General features: G+C 40.9%; 1 protein-coding gene across 5 annotated transcripts in view; it reads left to right on the top strand.

Annotated features, from left to right (window-relative positions):
* The window catches only part of ELAVL2 (ELAV like neuron-specific RNA binding protein 2), an 89,506-nt gene that overhangs the window by 9,548 nt on the left and 57,227 nt on the right, over positions 1–22,731 (top strand). The window lies entirely within an intron of this gene.

Below are 22,731 nucleotides of genomic sequence, written 5' to 3'. Positions count from 1 at the left end.
AGACTATTTTTGATGATAATGCTTTTGTCACATACTTCTTTGTCCAGTTATGGGCTGGTAATGTGTGAAAGACTTGCGTCTTTGTCAATTAACAACGTGCAACCAACTGATCACAACTTGTTTGTATCAACAGTACCTTGCTTGCTGTCCATTTTTCTGTGTTATATTATACTGGGTGATCTCAGGAGGATTAGGGTGCAGAGATATGGTGAGGAACTCCGGACCAGGAAAAGAAGTGAGGGGAGGAGGGATTGCAGATAGTTAAGGTATTACTTCTGGCTCACAGATTTTAATAACAGCTAGCTGCCCTTGTTCTGTGTTTACTTCACTTTTCTTCAAAATTATTTAACTTGAAATATATGGACAATTCTCTTAGGTAGGAAGGAATAGAATATGTGTTTAAGCAGCTTATGCCAGTGTCTTCTGTGGGATAAATAGTAGTGGTCATGAAAACCAGGTAGCTATCTGGAGGGTTATAGAGGATTGGAAAACATGACTGCACATGAGGTTGTTTTCAGCTTCACCTTGATACTGATGTGTTCTTCCCTGCCTGCTGTCCTTGGAGTGAAGGCATGTGAGTGGCCTCTAAAGGCACTGAACAATAAGAATCATAGAATGATTTGGGTTGGAAGGGACCTTTAAAGCCACGTTGTCGAACTCCCGTACGAAGAGCAGGAGCATCTTCAGTTTGCTCTGAGTCCCATCTAATCTGACTTTGAATGTTTGCAGGAATGGGGTATCTGTCACCTCTCCAGGCAGCCTGTTAACAGTGTTCTATCCATCCCTAGATGTCAGTCACACCATACAGCTTGGTGTTGTCAATCCTGAACTGCACTTCTCATGCCTTCTACCTCACAACCATTTTTTCCAAGTAGCAGTTGGTACTGTCTGTGCAGATTAAACCCATAATGGTTGTTGTCTTCTGTAGTCACGCTACATCTTAAAATGTATGTTAAGATGAACAAGAAATTTTTCTCCTTCAGTCAGAGGAATTAAGTGGATCTAAAACAGCTCATGTGGGACTGCTAGTAACTAGCCATTGTAGTGTTATCCCAGAGGATTGTAATCAGTGGGACAGGGTCCAGTTGGAGGCCTGTTCCTAGTGGTGTCTCCCAAGGTTCAGTACTGGGCCCAGTCTTGTTTAACTTATCCATCAATGACTTGGATGAAGGGGCAGAGGCCTCCTCAGCAGTGTCACTGACAACACAAAGCTGGGGGGAGGGGAGCAGGTTCCAGGGGACTGTGCCTTTAGAAGGACCTTGACAGCCTTGAGACATGGGCACAGAGGGCCCTTGTGAAATTCAGCAAAGGCAAATGCAGGATCATGCACCTGGGGAGGAACAACAGGCACCAGGACAGGCGGGGGGTGCCCTGCTGGAAAGCAGCTGAGTGGTGGAGCTGGGGGTGCTGGTGGACAACAAGCTCTCCATGAGCCAGCAGTGCCTTGGTGACCAAGGCCAATGACATCCTGGGGTGCCTTAGGAAGAGCATTGCCAGCAGGTTGAGGGAGGTGATCCTGCCTCTCTACTCAGCCCTGGTAATGCTGCATTTGGAGTGCTGTGTCCAGTTCTGGGTACCTCAGCACAAGACAGACATGGAGCTCCTGGAGCTGGTCCAGCAGAGGGTGACAAAGATGATTGAGGGACTGGAGCATCTCTTTTATGAGGAAGGGCTGAGGGAGCTGCACCTGTTCAGCCTCAAGAAGAGCACTGGGAGGGGACCTCATCCATGTCTATGAGTACCTGCAGGGAGGGTGCCAAGAGATTGGAGCCAGGTGGTGGTGCCAAGCAATAGGACAAGAGGCAGTGGGCAGGCATTGATGCACAGCAAGTTCCACCTGAATAAGAACTTCTTTACTGTGCAGGTGACTGCCCACTGGAACAGGCTGCCCAGGGAAGTTGTGGAGTCTCCCTCACAGATACTCTGAAGAACTGTCAAGATGCAATCCTGTTCAACAGTGCTCTAGGTTGAAGCTAGAGCAGGGAAGTTGGATGAGGTGATTCGCTGTGGTCCTTTCCAATCTCACCCACTCTGTGATTAACTTCACTTAATGTTTTGGCCTAAAAGAATTAGTGGGATAGTCTTGTTTTCTCTGCCTTTCTGATTCCCTGATTCTGATTTTCTCAGAAGCTTATTGCTCAGGATTTAATCCTGAGAGTAATTTTGATGCGCTGGAGTGAGGTGGACCAAAGAGATGGTGGTGGGGCTAGCAAACATCCAGCTATGCAGATAAAGTGTGGGAGTGATGATATGAAGAAGCTTACTCTATCTATCCAAGCTGCTGAATCCAGTCGTGAACAAGTACAAAAGAAACTTGAGAAGCCTGAATAGAGACTGATATTGTAGTGACGGATAAAATCTCCTGTTGTGCAGTACTCACATGAAACTCTTGCATGTCCTTAGTTAATGTGTATTATGTGACTAAGAGTTGAGATTATTCTGCCATAGAGGCTTCTCTCTAATATTTAGGAGAGATCTTCAATCTCATCCTTTCCAAGTACCATCAGGAAGGAATTATATAAAAGGAATGCTCGATCACCCTCTTCTAGAGAAGCCCATATGAATTTTTAAACATCTTTTTAGTCCAGTGAGTTGTAATAGCTTTACAGCTTAGTTAAAAATAGCCTCTCCTCAAGGTCCGCTTCTGTAGCAAACCGGGATAATGCCATCAATGTATTAAAGAGAGTGGCACTTTAAATGCTCTTGATGGCAAGCAGCTGGCAATCTCTGTGGCTCTTTCTCTAAAAGCACACTTCATGACAGTTATCTGCAGTATACTTTCCTGGAACTGCTTTGCTGGTTTTTGATTAGGAAAAGCTTATGATTTACTGTACTGTATAGGTGTAGCCAGAGCACAGCCTTCTGCTGTCTAGTCAATCTTTTCCTGCCTTTTTAAAAAATTTTATTATGAAACATGGTTAAGCTAAGAGTATTTACCCTTGAATGTTGCAGTACTGCTGCTGTGTAACAGTAAAATATCATTGGAAATGATGCAAAAACACACAGACCTGTGTTTGTTTCCTTCCCTTCTTTCTCCATGTCACACATACTTGGGTACAAAATGAACTGTGTTAACATGGGTTGTAGGTGACCCTGGGATTTTGCATATTGCCCACTCTCATTTGTGAGAAGCAGGTAGCAGGTGTTCTCTGAAGTTGTTGAACTTACATGTCATACTGTCCAATTTGGAGATGGGAGTGGGACCTGTGAGGACTTCAGGTAGCTGTGTTTGCTGTGGGGCCTCCTACCGATGAAAAAGCTATTGATCCTGTAGTTGTATACTCCTCAGTTCAGTAGCAATAAGCTACTGTTGTTCATGTTAAGATACCAGTTGTCTTCATTTTTTCATATCTATCTTCTGCTGAATTAATGCAAGATAAATCAAGAAGTGGAATATGCAGCTGTGGTGGTGTTCTCTCATGGACCTGCTCTGCTGTGTGGAGCTCCCAGAAGCAGAGGTGGCTTCTTGTGAATAGTTGTGGCTGGTTCTGCTATGTGTTCTTTCTCCTCCTCCAACATTTGCCAAGCCACCAAGACGCTGGTAGGGCTATGAAAGCCAGAGCACTGGTTATGTTGCAGGACTTTTTCTATTCTGTTGTTAATGCCTCCTTGTGCGTAATGTGTGTGACATTGCAAAACCATATTCTATGTGAAAAACAAGAGTGCATTGAATTACCAGCAGAATTAAGCATAGTGTTTGATTCATTCAGCTTGAATTATTTGCTTCTTGGTATGGGTCTGTTAAATAGACATATCTGTGTTTTGGGGTAGGTATTTGCTGAAAGTCAGGTTGTAGGTATTAAGCTAGAAGTAATCAGAAGATGTCTGACTCGAGTGGTATTACTGGGCTGTTTTCCAGTATTTGTGCCCTTCAGCATTTTGCAGCAATGTTTTAAAATTTCTCATTGTGATGTCCATCAGTATGGAGGGTGGTGGATTGAAGCAATACCACAGTCAACGGGCAAATAAAGTCAGGGGGGCTTGGTAGCTGCAGCACTGGAGAGGTGGTTGTGACAGAAGAACGCGGGTCTGCTTAGTCTAACAGGTGCTCCAAGCAAGAAAGGATTAAGCAGATGGGCATGGTGATGGTGGATTACTTCAGTATAATACAGCTGTAAAACAGTGCTTTCAGGAGATGTTGGTAGAAACTGTGATGAGGAATTACATAGGCAAGATCTGATGTGTGCAGGGGAAAAATCCTAGAAAGCCAGAACAGTGATGATGAACTTTCACAATGGGTCATGCAACAGTTGCTGTTTGAGGCAATTTCCTTCTGCTTCAGTTCATTCCCATGTGTGCTTTTGCCCTTCTTTTTATGGCTTGCATACAGCTTTTCCTTAGCATTGAAGAATTCAGTTCTGAAGCCACTGTAAAGGCATGTCACATCTTGTCTGTCTCTGGTTGATAAAGAAGCTGTCACAAACAGCCTTGAGGATGTAGACTGCAGTAGAAATGTCAGAACAGAACTCAGGAGGTATACCAATTTGATATTCAAGGAGATGCATCTTTATTAAAAATTCTGAAGCTTAAAGCTTTATTTTCCAAACTCTTTTGCTAAGTCTGGTAATTCGTTGTTTGCATCGACTTCCTAAGAAGATGAATGTGGTGTTGTCAGGACTCTTTTGAAAGAAATGTTGTCTTGATACAGATCTTGCATTTACTTACCTCTTTATGCTGGTAACAGTGGCAAATCTGTAAGCTTGGGGGAAAAGTGGGACTTTTTAGGAAAAAAATGGGCTATTCTCCTGAGCATAAGTGTGATGCTTATTTAACAGAACACTGGTTTTGTCCATGATCTAGAATGTATTTTCTCTGATAAACTGGAGAATGGAACTGCATGTTAAGTGGAAAACTGTGCAAAGAGTTGTAATATAATGAGTTCTTAAAGAGCAGTATTGAGCTGATTTTTAGAAGTTGAATGCTGGTTTGCCAGGTAATTTTTCTGGAGTCCTGTGTTTGTTAATTCTTTCTCTGTTTATGCTGGTTAATGGTATAACACAAGCATATCATTTGTTTTACTGTTGGTGCTTTCTCTGAGGGTCATTTTAAAGGTTTCAATACATCCACAGGATGTATGGGTGATATGTCATCTTCTTATCTCAACGTTCATGTGGATTATATCTCGGTGCTAGTTGGAAGATTGACTGAAAATAAAAACCACTAAACCAAAAACATACTAAAAGCACCTTGGTCTGAGAAATAAGGTTTTGGGTGTTTCTTGAGGCTCTCTTCTGCTTTTGCTCATTGCCTTATCTTGCCTGTTAAACAGTGTTGCTGTTGACAAAATTGTGGAAGGTAAAAGTAGATGTGTAGGTGTACCATAATGTATTCTAGTAACTGCAAATGCTCTTGAATGTTAATGAAATATAATATAAGTGAACACTATTTGTCATTACAGGTGGAATAATAGGATGACATGGAAACCTCTCAGTAGACCTGTAGTTGCAGGAGAACAGAAGGACACAGATGTGATGTATTCTTGTGTTCGGTGCTGTTTTCATTGGTTGGAGTTGATGCTAGTGGTTAATAGCCCTCTACTGCATACTTTAGCTTTTTTAATATATTAAAAACTGTCGAACATACTTAAGTTATATTAATGACTGAAATTACTTAGCTTGGTAGGCACCTCAGGAAATACTCTAGTTCAATCCTTAGTTTAAAGCAGGGTCAACCTGGAGCAGGCTGCCCCAGTCAATGTCCAGTTGGGTTTTGGATGTCTCCTGCTCTGCCCAGAGAGTCTGTTTTCTCTGTGGGTGTTGTTCTGTGCTTGTCAGTGTTTGCTGTGGGAATAAGTCCTCGTATGTTTAAACATATGTTGTCCTGACACTGGATACCTCTCAAAAGAGTGTCTCAACCTTCTTTGCTCCCCTCCATCTGGTGTTTATACTGGTCTTACCAGTAAAGATCAAGGCTAAAGATAGATAAACTCAGCTTCTCCCATGTCTGTTGTCACCAGATTCTCTGCCCCATTCAGCAGAAGGCCCACATTTTTTGTAGTCTTTCTTCTGCCTTTCTTTTTCTAGACAGCTTTCTTAAGCTGACATAAGTCTCTAGCAATGCTGATAAGTTGTATTTAACTTCAGGAGTTTTAAAGTACAGATTGTGTAACCAGCCAGCTTGCTAGCAGTTTAAAAAAAATGTACAGAATGATTTTTCCTCACTCTATGTTAAGATACAGGTGCTTGATTTTTAAAGAGTTTATGTGACTGGCTGGTTTTAGGTCTGTTTTTCACACCCTTAACAGCAAGAGCTGTGAGTAAAGAGCTATGAAATAAATTCCTGTGATGTACTGAAAAGTTAACATGCTTTTCATCATCTAAGAGCAGTTAATATACTTGTGTTTAAAGATGCAACTTGGGCAGTAGTTTAAAATTGTGTTACACCATGAGTATTTACCCTTTTTTGTTTCTTCTGAAGGATGTTAGGCTATAGTTGGAGACTTAATGTGATACAGAGTGCATGGTTAGGTATTCTTTTTTAAATCAGTGTTTTACTTTCCATATTCTGAGTTGTGTGACAAGGATGCAATACTTACTAGAGATCTGGTTTTGGAAAAGCTTTGAATGTGCGGTACTATCTAAGTTCTTGTTTCAAGGACTTGCCTAAAAAAGTGTCCTGTAGGAGGTCTACATGAAGTTCTTTTTCACCTTGTCATAAAGCAAATAACCGTCAAATATGTCTAGAGTTTGATTTTAATCTCAAATCTTTAGTAGAAAAACCTTGCACTACCTAAACAGTTGTTTAGATAGAGGAAAAAAAATAACTTGTGTGTTTCAGAGGAGTAAAGTGTGTTATTTGTCATCGGCAGCATCCTCTAATAAAATGGTGAAGACTGAAGACAATTGATGGCTAGGTAAACTTGTACTAGGCTTGTTGTCTTTGATACAATAGAAGCTATTGCTAATCTCAGGGTACACTTTAGCCACAGCTGTCTCCTCATCATTTTTGTGGCCTTTGACTGAAAATGTTTTGGGGGTAAGAGGTCTTCTATCTGCATAAGTTTGTTAGAGGAGTTCATTTCCACTGTGTTCAGGCTTTACTGCTAACATAATCCTCAGAGTTCTAACCTACATGCAAGACTGTTTGAATTGTAGTGGAGCCTGAAATTATACTAGATGATTCTTATTTAGAAAGATGGCTGTTTCCTTTCGTAAGTTTTTGTTTTAGTTAAGAACTTGATGGAAGGAACTTTGATTTTTAATATTCCTTGAAAATTTTGTCTGCATGCTAGCATTTACCTTTTCTGCTTGTAGCATTTGCTCTTTTTACTTGTGTTTGACATTGAGGATGCTGCGTTATGGCTTTCTGTCTGTGAACGGATGTACCAGTAAAAATTACAGATAATACTAAAAGCACAAGTAATTTTCTTGCTACAGAAATAGCTAGGTATCTTTTCTGAGCCAGTGCTCTAGTATCACTCCTCTATTTTTGACAAACTCAAGCATTTTATCATCTTAAATTAAATGAATTCTAAATAAAGGATAAAAATACTACTGATGAGACTAGAAATAAACTTCCACAAGGCTTTGAGCTCAGCAACAAGGTTTTATAGTACTTGTCAAAGTCACCCCTGTTAAAATCATAGAATGGTTTTAGTTGGGAGGTACCTTAAAGATCATGTTGGTCTAAGCCCTCTGCTATGGGCGGGGACACTTTCCGCTATACCCAGTTGCTAAGAGCTTCATCTAGGCTGGCCTTGAACACTTCCAGGGATGGGGCATTCACAACTCTGGGCAACCTGTTCCAGTGCCTCACCACCCTCACAGTAACTATTTTCTTCCTAATACTATTCTAAACCTACTCCCTTTCAGTTTTAAGCCATTTCACCTTGTCTTGTCACTATTTGCCCTTGTTAAAAGTCCCTCTCCATCTTTCTTATAGGCTCCCTCTAGGTACTGGAAAGCTGCAATTAGGTCACCCCGAAGCCTTCTCTTCCAGACTGAGCAGTCCCAGTTCTCTTAGTCTGTCTTTGTAGGAGAGGTCCTTCATCTCTCTGACAAACCATGTGGCCGTCCTCTGGACTCACTCCAGCAGGTCCATGTCCTTCCTGTGCTGGGACCCCACAGCTGGATGCAGTGTTCCAGGTGGGGTCTCACCAGAGAAGAGCAGAGGGGCAGAATCCCCTCCCTCCCCTGCTGCCCACGCTGCTTTGGATGCAGCCCGGTGCCTGTTTGGCTTTCTGGGCTGTGGGTGGGTGCTCATGGCTGGGTCATGTCCAGCCTCTCACCCACCAAGCACTCCCAAATCCTTCTTACAGGGCTGCTCTCCATCTGTTCATCCCCAGCGTGTGTTGATACCTGGGCTTGCTGTGACCCAGGTGCAGCACTTTGTACTTGTTCTTGTACCTTATACCTTGGTCTTGTTAAGCCTCATGAGATTCCCATTTTCCGATCTTGTCCAGGTCCCCCTGGATGGCATCCCACTCTATTTTGATAATTCTAGCTGTTGAAAAGTGAGTGAAAGAAAATGGTACAGCATACCAAAGACATGGTGGTTAAGAAGTATTTTTGTATCTCTGGGACGACTTCAAAGAAAATACCATAGATTCTGGGCTGTTACTGTGTGATAGTGTGCTGATTTTGTCTGGGATAGAGTTAATTTTCTTCAGAGTGGCTGGTATGGGGCTGTGTTTTGGATTTATGCTGAACGTAGGGTTGATAATACCAAGATGAGATGTTTTTGTTATTGCCGAGCAGGGCTTACCCAGAGCCAAGGCCTTTTCTGTTCGGACTGCCACTCTGGTCAGGAGGTTGGAGGTGCCTGGGAGCTTGGGGGGAGACACCACCAGCACAGTTGACCCAAACTGACCAAAGGGATATTCCAGACCATATGACATTCTGCTCAGTACATACAGCTGGGTGAAGAATGTTTGCAGTTACAGCTTTTGTCTTCTCAAGTAACCATTATATGGGATGGTGCTCTGCTCTCCTGGAGATGGCTGGCTTAGCTTTTGCGACGCAGATGGGAACTCCTGTGCTTTAACAGGTTTTGATTGAAACAGGTTTTTTTTAAGTACAAAAACCAGTGAATGTCTGGTATCTATTTCTGTAGTAGAAGGTGGTGATGAAAAGGTAGGAGACAGGTTGAACCTGTGTTAGGATAGTTTTTCAGAGTATGGCTACTAGACTTAAGCTTCAGGAAAAATAGGTCCAGTGAGCACATCCAAGCTTTCATGACTTTCTCTGAAGTCTTAAGCTCAGAGGAGAACTGGCCATCTGTTTTAGGCTGTTTATAACTGTCAGTGCTTAAATAACTTCATTGTGTGCCAAAATTTTGAGTCCTGTGTACCAGTTGAGCTGAGCAGATGCAAAGAATAGAAAACAGAATCAAAAGCACTGTGGCAATCTGTACAAAAATGAAGTGTTATGAGCTAAAGAAAAGTTACTATTTTGCGCCTCATGCCCATTAACACTTCCGATAAGTTTGAATCATTCATTATGTGAGATTTCCTGGTTGTGAGACAGTGTTACCCCTGTATGACAGATTGTGCTGAGGAGGAAGGTAAGGGTTTAACTCAGTGAGGCAATGGATTGAAAGAAATTCAATATAAACAAACTTGAATGCCAGTGGAATACTTGATGCGTGAAACAGACTCTAAAAACTGATCTAATAAAGGGACTGGATAGGGTGGTATTTTGGGAAAAGTGATGTTGATGTAGCATGTTAACATAGCCTGGCATGGGGTTTTTTTGTGGGGTTTTTTTTTTTTTTTTTTTTTTTGGTTAAATTTCTTTTCAGACATGAGGCAGTAGGTTGCACAGTGTGCTGGGTATCTGGTGTGTCAAAACCTGGTGTCGAATGCATACAATTACTGTGAAGAAGCAGATAATATTAGAACAAATTATTTTCAAAGCTGGAATGAATATAGGTCTGGACTTGCTTATTTTTGAACTCCAGTTCTTTCTGTATGAAAGCAGCTGTTCTTAAAGGTGACTTTTTTTTCTTCACAGAAAATAATAAGAGGAGCTTTTAGAAGTCTCTTAACGTGATAATTTGTTTGCTTAGAATTGGATGAGATTGTTGGTATGATATATGAAAGATTAAAGGAAACCTACTTGAAGAAACAGCTTGTCTGTTGCAGCATTTCTTGTGCCAGAGGTTTATTGGAGCATTGTCAGGAAGCAAATGGTTTGCCATAGATTTGAGACATAAAACTGATGATGCTGGTAATTACCATTAACTTTTGCTGCCTGTAGATGGCTACTTTTTACTACTGTCAAATTTGAGATTTCTCATATTTGTGAAAACACTGTACAGTTGGACTTCTGAAACTTCAGGTGTAAAAAGAGTTGCCTTTTTGTTTTGTTTACAGTTGCAGGTGGGATGTCAGGGATTACTGCTATGAAAAGACAAAGAGAACTGCAAGGCTGCTGAGTGTCTCACGTGAGAGTGCCCTGGTTAGGCAACCCATAGTTATGGGGGGAAGGGGGAGTTGTTTCCTGTTTTGTATCTTTTGGAGCATGTGTACTGCTCATAACAAGTCAGGGTGTCCTTACCAAGCTCTGGCCCTTAGCACAGTGCCGTAGGCACAATGGAGATCTTGTGTGGCAGAGTGAAAGAAGGGCTTTTACAGCACTCAGGATGAGGAGAAATGAGGTTGTTGGATGAATGTGTTAGTAAAGCCAAACATAACATCTTGGGTGTCTTGGATATTGCATTGCTAACAGCTGAAATCAGGTGTGTCTGTATTCTGCTCATCTTTCAGGGAACGGTCCCTTGCAAGTAGGTCATGAGGACTGCTGTTTAGTTATTCTGGAATTTGTCAAACCTCTGAAATGGGTGATAGTCTATCTATCCTGCCAAGGGGGGTGGTTCAGATGTTTTTCACCCATAATAGAAAGTTAGAAAATTACTTCTCACTTAAACCTAGCAACAGTCTCTTTGTGAGTTATTAACTCTTCAAGTTGAGCAAAATACTCTGATGGTGAAGTAGTTGGGGAGTGATAGTGGAGGGGTGAGTATGTAGCATTGCATTCTTAAAATGATGTAAATTTTAGTAGAGTGCTAAGGTAGCAGCCAGTGGTATCTTACTGAATCTCAGACAGTTAGTTTTGGAAGAGACCTCTGGAGATCATCCAGTCCCAACCCCCTGCCAAGGCAGGGTCACTAGAGCAGGTTACACAGGAACGCATGCAGATGGGTTTGGAATGTCTCCAGACAGGGGGACTCCACGACTTTCCTGAGCAGCTTGTTCCAATGCTCTGCCGCCCTCAGTGAAAAGTTGTTCTTCCTCATGTTGAGGTGGAACTTCCTGTGTTTTAATTTATGGCCGTTGTTCCTCATTCTGTCTGTGGGTACCACTGAAAAGAGTCTGGCACCATCCTCTTGATGCCTGCCTTTGAGATATTTCTGTGCATTAATGAGGTCCCCTTTCAGTTGTCTCCTCTCCAGACTGAACAGGCCCAGCTCCTGCAGTCTCTCCTCATGAGAGAGATGCTCCAGACCCCAAGTCATCTTTGTGGCCTCTGCTGGACCTGTCCAGTAGCTCCTTGTCTGGGTTCTACTGAGGAAACCAGAATGGGACCCAGCACTCCAAGATGTGGCTTCTGCTAGGGCTGAGCAGATGGGAAGGATCACCTCCCACCTTACATGGATAGGATTTCATACCCACTGACATACTTTCAGATATTCTTGCTCAAATTCTTGAGGTAGATTTCTGTGTTGAGTTTTTAGGAATGAAACAAAGAGGTGGTGGAGTATCCTCAGAAGCTGCCTGGGCATGGTCCTGCGCTGCTGGCTCTAGTTAGCCCTGTTTGAGCAGGGCGGTTGGACCCAGTGGTCTCCAGAGGTGACTTGCAACCCTGAATGATCATGTGAGTCTGTGGTTTACATGGTCAGGTACTGTAAGAATAGTGTATGTGATGCTTTATTGAGCTGAATTTCAACTTCAAAAAACTTCGGGAAACAGCACATGTAATTGCTGGGGCAGCAATGTAATTTGAAACATGGCAGGGTCTGGAAAATCAGACTTGCAAGTGAAAAGTTTGTTGTCTGTGTTCTGTATGTAGATTCTTAAATCATCTCTAATAATTCAAATTCCTCTAGCAACAACAACAACAAAACCCAATAAAAACCCCACCCCACAAACTTCTTGAATTCTGCTTTTTTTGCAGGTGAGCATAATGAACAATAGGATTGAGTACTAATGTTCCTTACAAGGACATTAGTCTTTTTCTCATTTAGTGAGAATACAAAGTTGATGTGCTAAGTTTAGAAAGTCCTCCAAAACTAACTAGTTAGGGCTAGAGGAAAAGTATGGTGTGTAGTCAGGGTTTTCAGAGAAGATAAGTGGTCAAATCGAGGTGATTTGACTGACCACTCAGTAGCACTGACAATGTTGGGATGTCTACTGTATGTCTAGAAGGCGTTTCCTCAAAGCTGTTGAGACACATCCAATTACAGGAGTCTGTAAGGGTTGATAACTGATAGCTTTTTTGAAAAATGTAAATAAAGCTTTCAAATATGGAAGTCACGGTTGTGTGTAATAGAGGGCTCCCAGCATCCTTGAGCTCACCTGATGAAGATTTTGCTGATTTCCTCTTGTTACCTCTTAGGTTGTGTTGATGTGGTTTCACATTTTGTCAATTTTAGCTTGGGATATCCTCTGCTTGATGATTTCCATAAATATTTATAATAAAATGCTTAGTTGTTGAGGCTTCAGTTCCTTTACTTTTAAGCTTTCAGGAGCATCTGTTTTTTGCTAGAAAAACTTGAGTAATATTCTTTCTGGTTTGTAGTCTTGTGCAGCATCAGTGTTTGGGGGACAGAGCTTCACAGGCTGAAGGAGTTTGTTTCATGGAGGTGGTAGTAAAAGTGTTTTCCTCTGTAATGGACTCCCAAGATCCCATGATTATGTGCTGTTCAGTCACTGAATCACAGACACTTGGCTGAAAACCAGAAGGAACAAGCGGTCCCAGAAGCAGGTTGCTCCCTGAGGTGAACAGTATCTACTAGGTCAGTTTACACTGGTGCAGTTTATTCTGGATCAGGTAATCCAGTTGTGATAGGCTTGCAAAACAATTGATGCCACTTTTCTCCACTTGATTTTCAAGTGCACTCTCTCTGCCAGCTGAATTACTTCTTCCACTTACTGCTTTATTAGTTCTCTTGAAAGATTCCTGATGCTTCTTTTCTGTGTGCTGTCTCAATACATGCAGAAATTCACCTTAGGAGCCATACCTCTTCTTAGTGCCTCAGAGAAGAGCCTTGCTAATAATGTTACTCTGTATAGCTAATCCACTTACTGTAGTGGATTCTGTAGAGAAATACAACGATCTGTATTTTGCATATGCAAAATAGAGTGTAAGAGACTGGTGTGACACTTGTGAGACTGTACTACTTACTGTTTTTTAAAATACTGGAAACAAGAATAGTTATTGTAGATTTTTTTTTTCTCCTCTGCCATTTTATATTAGTTTTTGACTTATTATTCAAAGACTGTTTCTCACCTGACACTTCTGTGGGTTTTGGGAACCTCTGGGAGGTGGTGTGGGGAGAAATCCTTGGTACCTGTGTTGTAAATCAGCTATGAGGAAGGGGTTCACTGAGCAGTTGTCTCTCTTTTGAAATTCTCGATGAATTAAGTGGTTTTGGTACTGTGTGAAAAGGTACTGTGTGAAAAATTAAAGGGGGAGAGAAATATAAGAGAAATTCTGGCAGAAACATTCTTTCTAATTTTAGCCTCTAGTGCTTGAGCATACTAAGATGTTTCCAAAATCCCTGTTACCATCTCTGTCTGGAAGACTATTTAAAGGCGCTGCCGCTGTGTTATAGAACTTGGTGTGTGGTTAATTTATGCCTTTTCCTTAAGGTTTATCCACCTTCCTTCTGAAGGGTTTACTTAAGAATGTTGACTTAATTGTACGTTTTCTTTGATAAGTGAAGTAGAAAGCTCAATACTCTCTGTACTGTTGCACAAACAAAAAAAAAGTAATTTATTGTTTAACTTCCTGAAACAAAATGCTTTTTCTCTGTCACTGTTTCCCCAGTGGATTTGTGCATCTTTACATGTGTTCTATATACTTCTGTGAAACAGGAGCGCAGCTGTTGAGTAAATTGGTGAAGTTTATTGTTTTCAGTGTGTCACTTTTCTGTTACCAGAATTGGAAGGGAGACCTGTAATCTTACTGATTTTTTTTCTTAGACAGGGCTTTTTGAAGTACCTGGTATGAATCCATCTTTGTCAAAGCTGAAAACATTGAGTAGCTTCTGACCCTTCTCCTGCACTGCATCTCTCACTTCCCTCTTTCCTTTTTCACATAAGAGGAAGAAGGTGAAGCAAATGCATTGAATTTAATCTTTAATACTTCAGTTTACTCACTATGCCTTTTGATTTATTCATTTTTCATACTGTTCTGTTTGAGACTGGAAAACTTGCACATGGAAAAGTACACATGAAACTTTGGAGAAGGATATGGATGAAGTTCCTGATGGAATCCTGGTGTTAAAATATGAACTTAAACATACCAATATATCAGACAATATTTTAGAGAACTAAACTTGAGTTTAGTAATCTGTCACTGAGACTTCCTGTGCACTGTACACATTTGCTCATTTTAAATAAAACTTTGACATAGTTCTATGTGGGAATCCCTAAATTATTTTTGTGTATGTAGAGGTAATTCACAGGTCTGTTTTTAACTGATACTTAGCCAAGTTTCATCAAGACCTTTTTAGATCACCCATAGTCACTAGTTGTAAAGATGAGCTTGAAAATCTCGCTGGCAGCTCAGGGTGTTCTCCTGTCCTCCATGTGGCAGGTTGCAAACTCCGATGTCAAAGCTTGTGTATGAGTTATCGTTACAAGAACTCTGTAACTCTTGTTCAGTGTTTAAATGAGGTGAGTATGTCACGGATCGGTGAATGCAGATATTCTCTGCCAGCAGCCAACTGTTTGAACATGTCTGGTAGCATACCCTGCCTGATATCCTCTTGATAATACATGTAAGAGCTTACAAAGGTGGGGGGAGGTGGTGTTGTCTGTTGGTTTTGCATGCTTAGCCACAGTACAGAGATCATTTGGTAGCTGGTGCTGAGCACAGCCAACTGAACAATGCTGGAAACTTGGGGGTTGTTCAGCCACTGAGCTCTGTCACTTACTGCAGTAATAAGCTTTTCTTTGCGGTTTGTTAGATGCAGCTGCAGTGAGTTAGAACCAGGTTAAGTAAACTCAGCTGATCTGCTTTGAATGCTCTAGGTATGTTTGTCAAAAGTTACAGGCTTGCTTTCTTTTCAGGCCCTTACTGGAAAGAATGGGTAGTTACGGAAGCTAAACAAACTTTGAAGGGGACACGGTTTTTGAGTTTGACCTATGTTAGTTCTAAAAATTATCCCAAATTGCTTTTTTCTTTATGCAAGAGATAAAAATCAGCTGAGAAACTGGTAGTTTGTAGACAGACGTGATTTCTCTAACCTCTGATACTTAACAGTCTAAAAAGAGTTGCCATATGGGATGTCTTTATTGTGAGGACAGCCTCTGCTAGTTGAGAACCTTTCTGTGTTTAAGCACTTTCTGTGCCTAAACATTTTTAGCTATTTCTTATCTAAGTGAAGTTGTCATATGGCTTTAAATGAGAGCTGCTGTCATTGTCCAAAGATGTTGAAGAAAAGGGAGTTGTTTTCTCTGAATTTGATGGGGATGGTTACAGCAGCATTCTGTGCTGTTCTCTCTGCTGGGTGTTTTAGATCTCTGTTAAGAATGAGCTGAATAAATAAATTGATGTTACACCAGTGAAAAATGCAGCAAATTAAGACTAACTCCAGGCTGTATTTGTTTCAAGCCTTTCTGTTACAGTTGTTCAACCTTTTAACAACCTACTGAGATTTTGTAGGTTCAGTGGAGGTTACTGGGAGATGTGCCTGCCAAACCCTACTTCAGTAGCTCTTCATTCTCCTGTAGAGAGTTTAGACATAGCTGAGAGAAGTAACAGAATATTTGATACTTGCTTATGTTGAGTCCATTTTTCAGTAAGCTGTTGTATACAAATAGAATAATTCTCACAGAGCAGTTGTGTTTCCTTTCAAGATGTGCAGTAAAGAAAGCAAAAGCTAAACTTGTACATGCTTCTGTCCTCATGACTTTTTCAGCCTTTCCATGCACTGACTTCTTAGAAGTCTTTTCAACGCCAGAGCTTTGGTATGGTTAAATGAACTTTGGCAGTCACAAGATTTAAACTGGTGTTCTTTTAATATTTTCTCCTACAAATTCTTAGAATCATTAAGGTTGGAAAAGACCTCCAAGGTTATTGAGTCCAGTCTTTGACCAGGACATGACCATGTCACCTAAATTGTAGTACTCAGTGCCATGTCCAGTCACTTCTTGAGCGCTTGCAGCAATCGTGAACTCTACCACCTCCCTGGGCAGCCCATTCCAATGTATAACAACCTTTTCAGTGAAGAAATTGCTCCCGATGTCCAACCTGAACCTTCTTCTGGCCCAGCTTGAGGCCATTTTCTCTTCTTGCTGGTTGCTTGGTAGAAGAGACTGACCCCCACCTGGCTATGGTCTCTTTCCAGGTAGTTGTAGAGAGTGGTAAGGTCGCCCCTGAGCCTCCTTTTCTCCAGACTAAACCAGAGCTCCTTCAGCCGCTCCTCATAGAACTTAGTCTCCAGACCCTTCACCAGTTCCTTTGCCCTTCTCTGGACTTGCTCCAGCATCTCCTTGTTTTTCATGAAGTGAGGGGCCCAGAAGTGGACACAGTATTCAAGGATCTGTACCATGTCTGATACAGCCCAGCATGCCATTGGCCTTCATGGCTACCTGGGCACATGCTGGGTCATGTTCAGCTGGCTGCCAACCAGCAGCCCCAGGTCCTTTTCTGCTGTGCCACTTTCCAGGCAGTCTTCCTCAGCCTGTGGCGCTGTGTGGGGTTGTTGTGACCGAGGCAGGACCTGGCACCTGGCTTTGCTGCACCGCATGCCACTGGCCTTGGCCCGTGGATCCAGCCTGTCCATGTCCCTCTGCAAAGCATTACTGTCATCTAGCAGATCAACACTCCCACCCACGTGGTGTCGTTTGAGAACTTAACTGAGGGTGCACTTGGTCCACTCATCCAGATCATGAATAAAGATATTAACCAGGGCTGGGCCCAACACCGAGCTGTGGGGAACCCCAGTGGTGACTGTTGTCAACTGGATGTGGCACCATTTACCACCACTCTCTGGGCCCAGCCATCCAGGCAGTTCTTAACCTAGTGCACCTGTCTAAGCTATATATATATATATGTATGTCCAAGCTGCAGCTTCTTCAGGAGAAATTGAAATAATTTACTGCAGATGCAGTTGCAGTTAGCCTTAGGCAACTAGTCCTGATGAGCTGTCTTCATAGAGTAAAAGAGCTGTAGTTCACCAAAGTCTGAGCACTTGGACATCTTTCATCTGAGAAAGAGTTTTGCAGAACTGACTTGCAAGTAACATGTGACTGCATTTTGTACAGTATTTTTGCAGTGAGAAAAGCTTAAATTCCTTTTTTTTTTTTTTTTAATTGATGCTTCTAGGAACTTACTCTTCTAGTATTTTGCCCAAAATCAAAGCAAAGAATAAACTTTTGAAGGTTAAAAGTTGAACCTTGACTGAAAGGTGCATTTAATACAGAATGGTATAAAATGTCTGCAGAGTGAATTAAGGAGATAAAAATCCTCTTTGACTTGTTGGTTTAAAAATAACCTAACAATAATGTCTTCTTTAATATTGCATCTATATAATGGGACAATGAAATACAGTTTTGATCTTTGAGGCAGAGATATGTGTGTTGTTAATACCAGAGCTGCTGGACTTATAGGTGTGGGTCTTCGTTTAGAAAATTGGTGGAAAGTAGTTATCTGCAGTGTGAAGAAGGAAAAGTCCTGGCTTTATGGCTGTGAGACAATATAGCTCTTCACAGGAACTAACTCCTTTCAAAGTTTACTTATCCTGCCTACAACTTCATTTCCAGAAGTGGGTGATTCTTATGGCTATGTTTTTATGTTCTTAGTTACGCTGTTCTTTTAACTACCTACATTTAAATTGTGGGCAGAAAAACTTAAATTACGTCTGTCCAACTGAATAGTGTGAACTAAATACTTTGCTTCCTGATGTGCTGTGTTTTAGAGCTAGAATGTGCTGACATCCAATGACACAGACCATTTCAAACTCATCTGCATCTATTACAATTTGAATGATGTGTTCCAGGGTAATCTGGATGGCACTGTTTTGATGATGGCATCTAAGGAAGTTCAACTCCTACAAACAAAACCAAACTACATAAATAGTGTAACTTCTGTCTTTTTAACTGCTTTGTATTCCTGTGTATATTCAGTGGGAATATATGAGGTAGGACAGTGAGTGTCTGTATCTGATATCAGCAAGGTTTTTGATACTGACTGTAACACTCTGTTCAGATTCCTCCAAAGCACTGACGCCTTTTGACTTCTTGTCAGCATGTCTCCAGAGCTTACATTTGATGTTTGGGGTTTTTTTTCTCACTGTAGTAAAACACATTCTTGACTTTCCTTGTTAAGTATAGATATAAGTACCCTGTAGTTTAGGTGGTGCAATATAAACCACTGTCATCTTTTTTGCAAGATAAAGTGCCAGGAGGGAAGACGTGTACGGTTTCTAAAACAGTCTTCATTAACTTACTGATTCCCTTGTTTCACAAAACATCCAGTTCTCTGCCCAAGCATAATGTTCAGCCCATGAAAGTGAACCTTCTTCTGTTTTAGAAGTCTGCTTCATTATGAAACAAAGGCTAAAATGTCCAAACCTGGGTTCTTCTCTCCATGTTAGACTATATGTTGCAGTATAAAATCCATCTAGTTTATTTTGAGGTATTCTTTTAAGACTTGATAAGTCAGCCTTTGGGTGCCATGACAAATAATGTGATTTGACAGGTCTCCTTCAAAGGATGCTACAGATAAATGAGACAACTTTCTCATCTCAAACTTGTGTGCTGGGTGAAAGCAGAAGCCCTTCTGTGGTGCCTCAGAGTTGGTGCATTTCTGTAGTGAAATGGTAGTAAAATTATCCAGATTAGCCCATATAGAAAGCAAGCATATTGTAAATAGCATCAGCATCGTATTTTTCACCTGTTGATGTTCTCAAAGTAATGTTTTGGTATACTGTTGTGTATGTCCCTTTCCAAGCTCTTTCTTTCTACTGTAGTGTGTATTACAGGGAGATTTTTGGGGCATAGGTGACCTCCTAGAAGTTGAAATGCATTGATAAAGGGCAGAAAATTTTGAGTTAATTCAGAGCTGTGTGCTGTTGGTCTGACTTTGTTTATGCTGTCATGCTATCTTATAAGACTTCTTGTATCTCTTTTGCAAACAATTCTCTTGATTTTCCTTTGATATTGAAACTTGAGGATGTACACAGGGGAATAAATGAATTGGCAAAGATACAATTTCAGGTATTTGGGAGTCTGTTACAGTGGTGTACTTCTGTGGCTGTGTTTCTCTTGCTATTGAATAAGGCATAAGATTAGTTTTATGGTGAAGTGGGGTATTAGCTCAGTTTTTTGATGCAGTGATAAATATCTAAGTGAAATTAGCTTTTCAAAACTAATTTGAAAGAAAATTGCCTAATCTAGAATTTGTTGTTACAAAATTTACTTTTTGGTAATATGTATATACAATGTTAAGAAACAGATAATAGAAATGTCAACTGCATAAATATATCAAGTTGTAGTTTTAATAGGTTTGTGTATAATACCTAGCATAGAATAATACATGAAAGAATAAAGCATGAGAGTCAAATTAAAATACATGGGTTAGCCCATGAAAGGAGCAAAGGTGTATTAAGGCAATTTAGTGATACATAGTTTAATGGTACTTGGTCTACTGGAGAAAACTAGGAGTGGGAGACAATCTAGCTGCAACTTTCTATGAAGAAAAGGTTAGAAGAAAGAGCTAGAGCATGTAGAAGCCAAGTGGCCCCATAAACTTCATATTTATGGACAGCATAATAGGAAAATATGATTAGCAGTATTAATGATGATGTATTAAATTACTGAGAGTTTTAATGAGGAGTTCTGACATCTTGGCCTCTGTATTTCTCTGTTCTTGAATTCATGTTTGTGCGAGAATTCCCATCCCCAGAGGTCAGAAACCTTAAGACCTGGGCAAGATTTCTGTGGTGACTGAAAGCAAGAGCAAGATTATTTTAAACTAGAAAATCTTTAAATATTCATTGCTCTGCATTTTTAGTTGGATTATAGAAATAAAGATTTCTGCACGCAAGTCAGCACAGCATATGGATCTGTCATGTTATAGCTGTGTTGCATTATTCATTACTCATGGTATATCAGGATTAAGAAATAAAAGTTCTCTTCATCTGCTATAGGAAGCCTTTGTACTGCTTTCATGGAACCATGGTGACTTCCTACTCCAGGTGGCGCAGGAAGGGAAAAATCTTAGCTCCTGTTGAGCTTGTTTTATTTTTTTACTCAAAGATGTGATTATTGAGACCACTAAGAACACATCTTGGAGACTGAATAGTCAGTCTTTATCCGTAGCAGATTTTCAGAGCAAACTGGCCTTGGCCATGTTTTTTTTCATATTGGTTCACTATGAATTGTTAATAAGAATGGCTTGTTGATGTCTTCACTTTGTCTTGTTGATCTGAAATCTTTTTTTGAGAAGCGATAAAATAGAAGCCTTGTAACTGTAGGTGAAATGTCATCTGCTCTTGACTGAAGAGCGCAGAATATGCTGAATGGAAGTGTTTCAGTTTGAACAGTGTTTCCTTCTGTTCTTCCAAACTCTCATTCCCAGCTGTGGAAAAAAAAATGGCGGCTCAAGTCAGTTGTTCCCACAAGTCCCTGATTTTTGCCTTACATGCTACATTGAGGCCCTTCACCAAAGAGTGAAAGCAAGTATTCCATATTTGAATACTACTTAACATCTAAGATGTGATCCTAGGCCATTTTAGCAATTTTGGGTATCATGTCCAAGGCTGTTCAGGTAGCTTGTTTGTTGTCATATCTGCTGGAGTGCAGAATACTTGGCAAACCCCAGTACCTCTTATCCTATATTCTTAGTTGAGCTGTTGTCCTAGTGAAGATCTCCTCTTCCCCAGAGGGTTTCCTCAATGGAAAGATTAATGTTTCCTGTGCAAAAATGACTTGATTCAATGTATGGTTAATAGTGCATGTTCCAGTTTGGTTTGAGTACCTTTTTGTGTTGCACATAAGCTTTGCTTGTCATGAGTTTTGGACCTGAAAGAAGGATGCTGTGACATGTCAGTCTCTCAGGCCACTGATGGTCTGGGCTAATGGAGACGTCTGAGTGTGTAGGCATTGTGTTGCTGTCCAGCCTGATACCACTTTGAAAGTACTTGTAAAGAAGGGTATAGAGGAAGGGAAAGGCGTGGAGATGACTGGTTTCTGACTTTCAGCTGCTTGCATTTTTTCCCCTCTTTGTCTGGTGTTGAGGATGTCATTTTTTGAGCTAACTAACAATATACATGAGGGTTTAAGGGGTACAGATACTAAGTCATGCAACTTTTCCTTTGTCTAAACTAAAAATCTGAGCTAAAAGTTCCCTGTTAGAGAACAAAAACTCCCCTGAAGGGAGGACATTGAGGGGATTCATCCTGCGGTTTGAAGGGTGGGGCTGTGATGGAGATACCAAGATCATGCCCTGTGGATCTGCTGAGGTGCACCTCTGATGGATTGTCTGTGAATGCTAGTGCGTTTTGGGCCTATCTATCTCTCTGGTTTCCTTGAGCTTTGAGCAAGGAGTGCTGCCATGAAAAGCAAGCACAAGAGAACTGTTCCTCTGACTTTGTCTTCCTTATCCTGGAAGATGAATCCTGTCATCCATTGTTGGGCCCTCTGTTGCAGGGAAGAATGAGTGCATGAGGGACAAAACCATGTAGGTGTGTTGTCCTTCAGGAAGAGAGTAAATGGAGTAGTGTGTGGCCTTGAAGTTGACATGCTTTCCTGATTAGGAGGAGCCTGTTTTTCTAACTTGTGTTTTTTGATTTGTATATCTCTTCAGTCAGACTAACTTGGTTTGCTTCCTCTCTCTTGGTAAAACATCAGCTTTTGAAATTGTCAGTGGCAAAGAAGGATGTAATTGCAGTATGAAAGGGGGAAAAGTTTTACATGGCCCAACTGGAATACTGAGGTAAATGCTGAAAAATTGAAGTAGGCATCCTAGCCAGTTCAAGTGGATGTTGACTTTGAAACCCTTCAACCTATCAAATTTCTATATTTGCAGAGTCATCAAGTTGTCTCCTTTCACCTCATTGAATCTTCTGTTTTGTTGTGTTAGTAGGCTCCAGAGGACTGCAGATGTATAAGGCTGAAATGAAATGTCTGCAATAAAATGCAGTTACCTCTTGAAGAATATATATTCATTTTGACAGAGCCGTATTGCCTTGGAGAGCACTTTGCTAGAAGGTTGTGAGAGCTAACACAGGAGACCAGGACAGCAAATAAGAGCAATAAACAGTTGGCAAGATTTTGTGACTGGTAGAGTGCAGTTGAAAAATCTTTCCTGTTAAAAATCAGTCTTATTTAAAGTATTGGTTAAGTCTGGAGTTGTTCACAGCTTATTTATTGAGATCTGAATAGTTTGTGTGATCCAGTCACAGTTTTGGTGAAACTCCTTCTGAACATCAGTATTGGCTGTGTTCAAACAGCCTCAACTTGACATTTAGTTAAAATTACAAATATAACCAAAGTAATCATTTTCCCTTAGCTGGCTTTGAACTTTTTTTATATGAAGGAGGGCAATGAAAAGAAAGAGT

Source organism: Corvus brachyrhynchos, unplaced genomic scaffold (assembly GCF_000691975.1).
Source record: "Corvus brachyrhynchos isolate BGI_N302 unplaced genomic scaffold, ASM69197v1 scaffold90, whole genome shotgun sequence".
Taxonomy (NCBI): domain Eukaryota; kingdom Metazoa; phylum Chordata; class Aves; order Passeriformes; family Corvidae; genus Corvus; species Corvus brachyrhynchos.
This window is presented reverse-complemented; position numbering and strand designations above follow the sequence as displayed.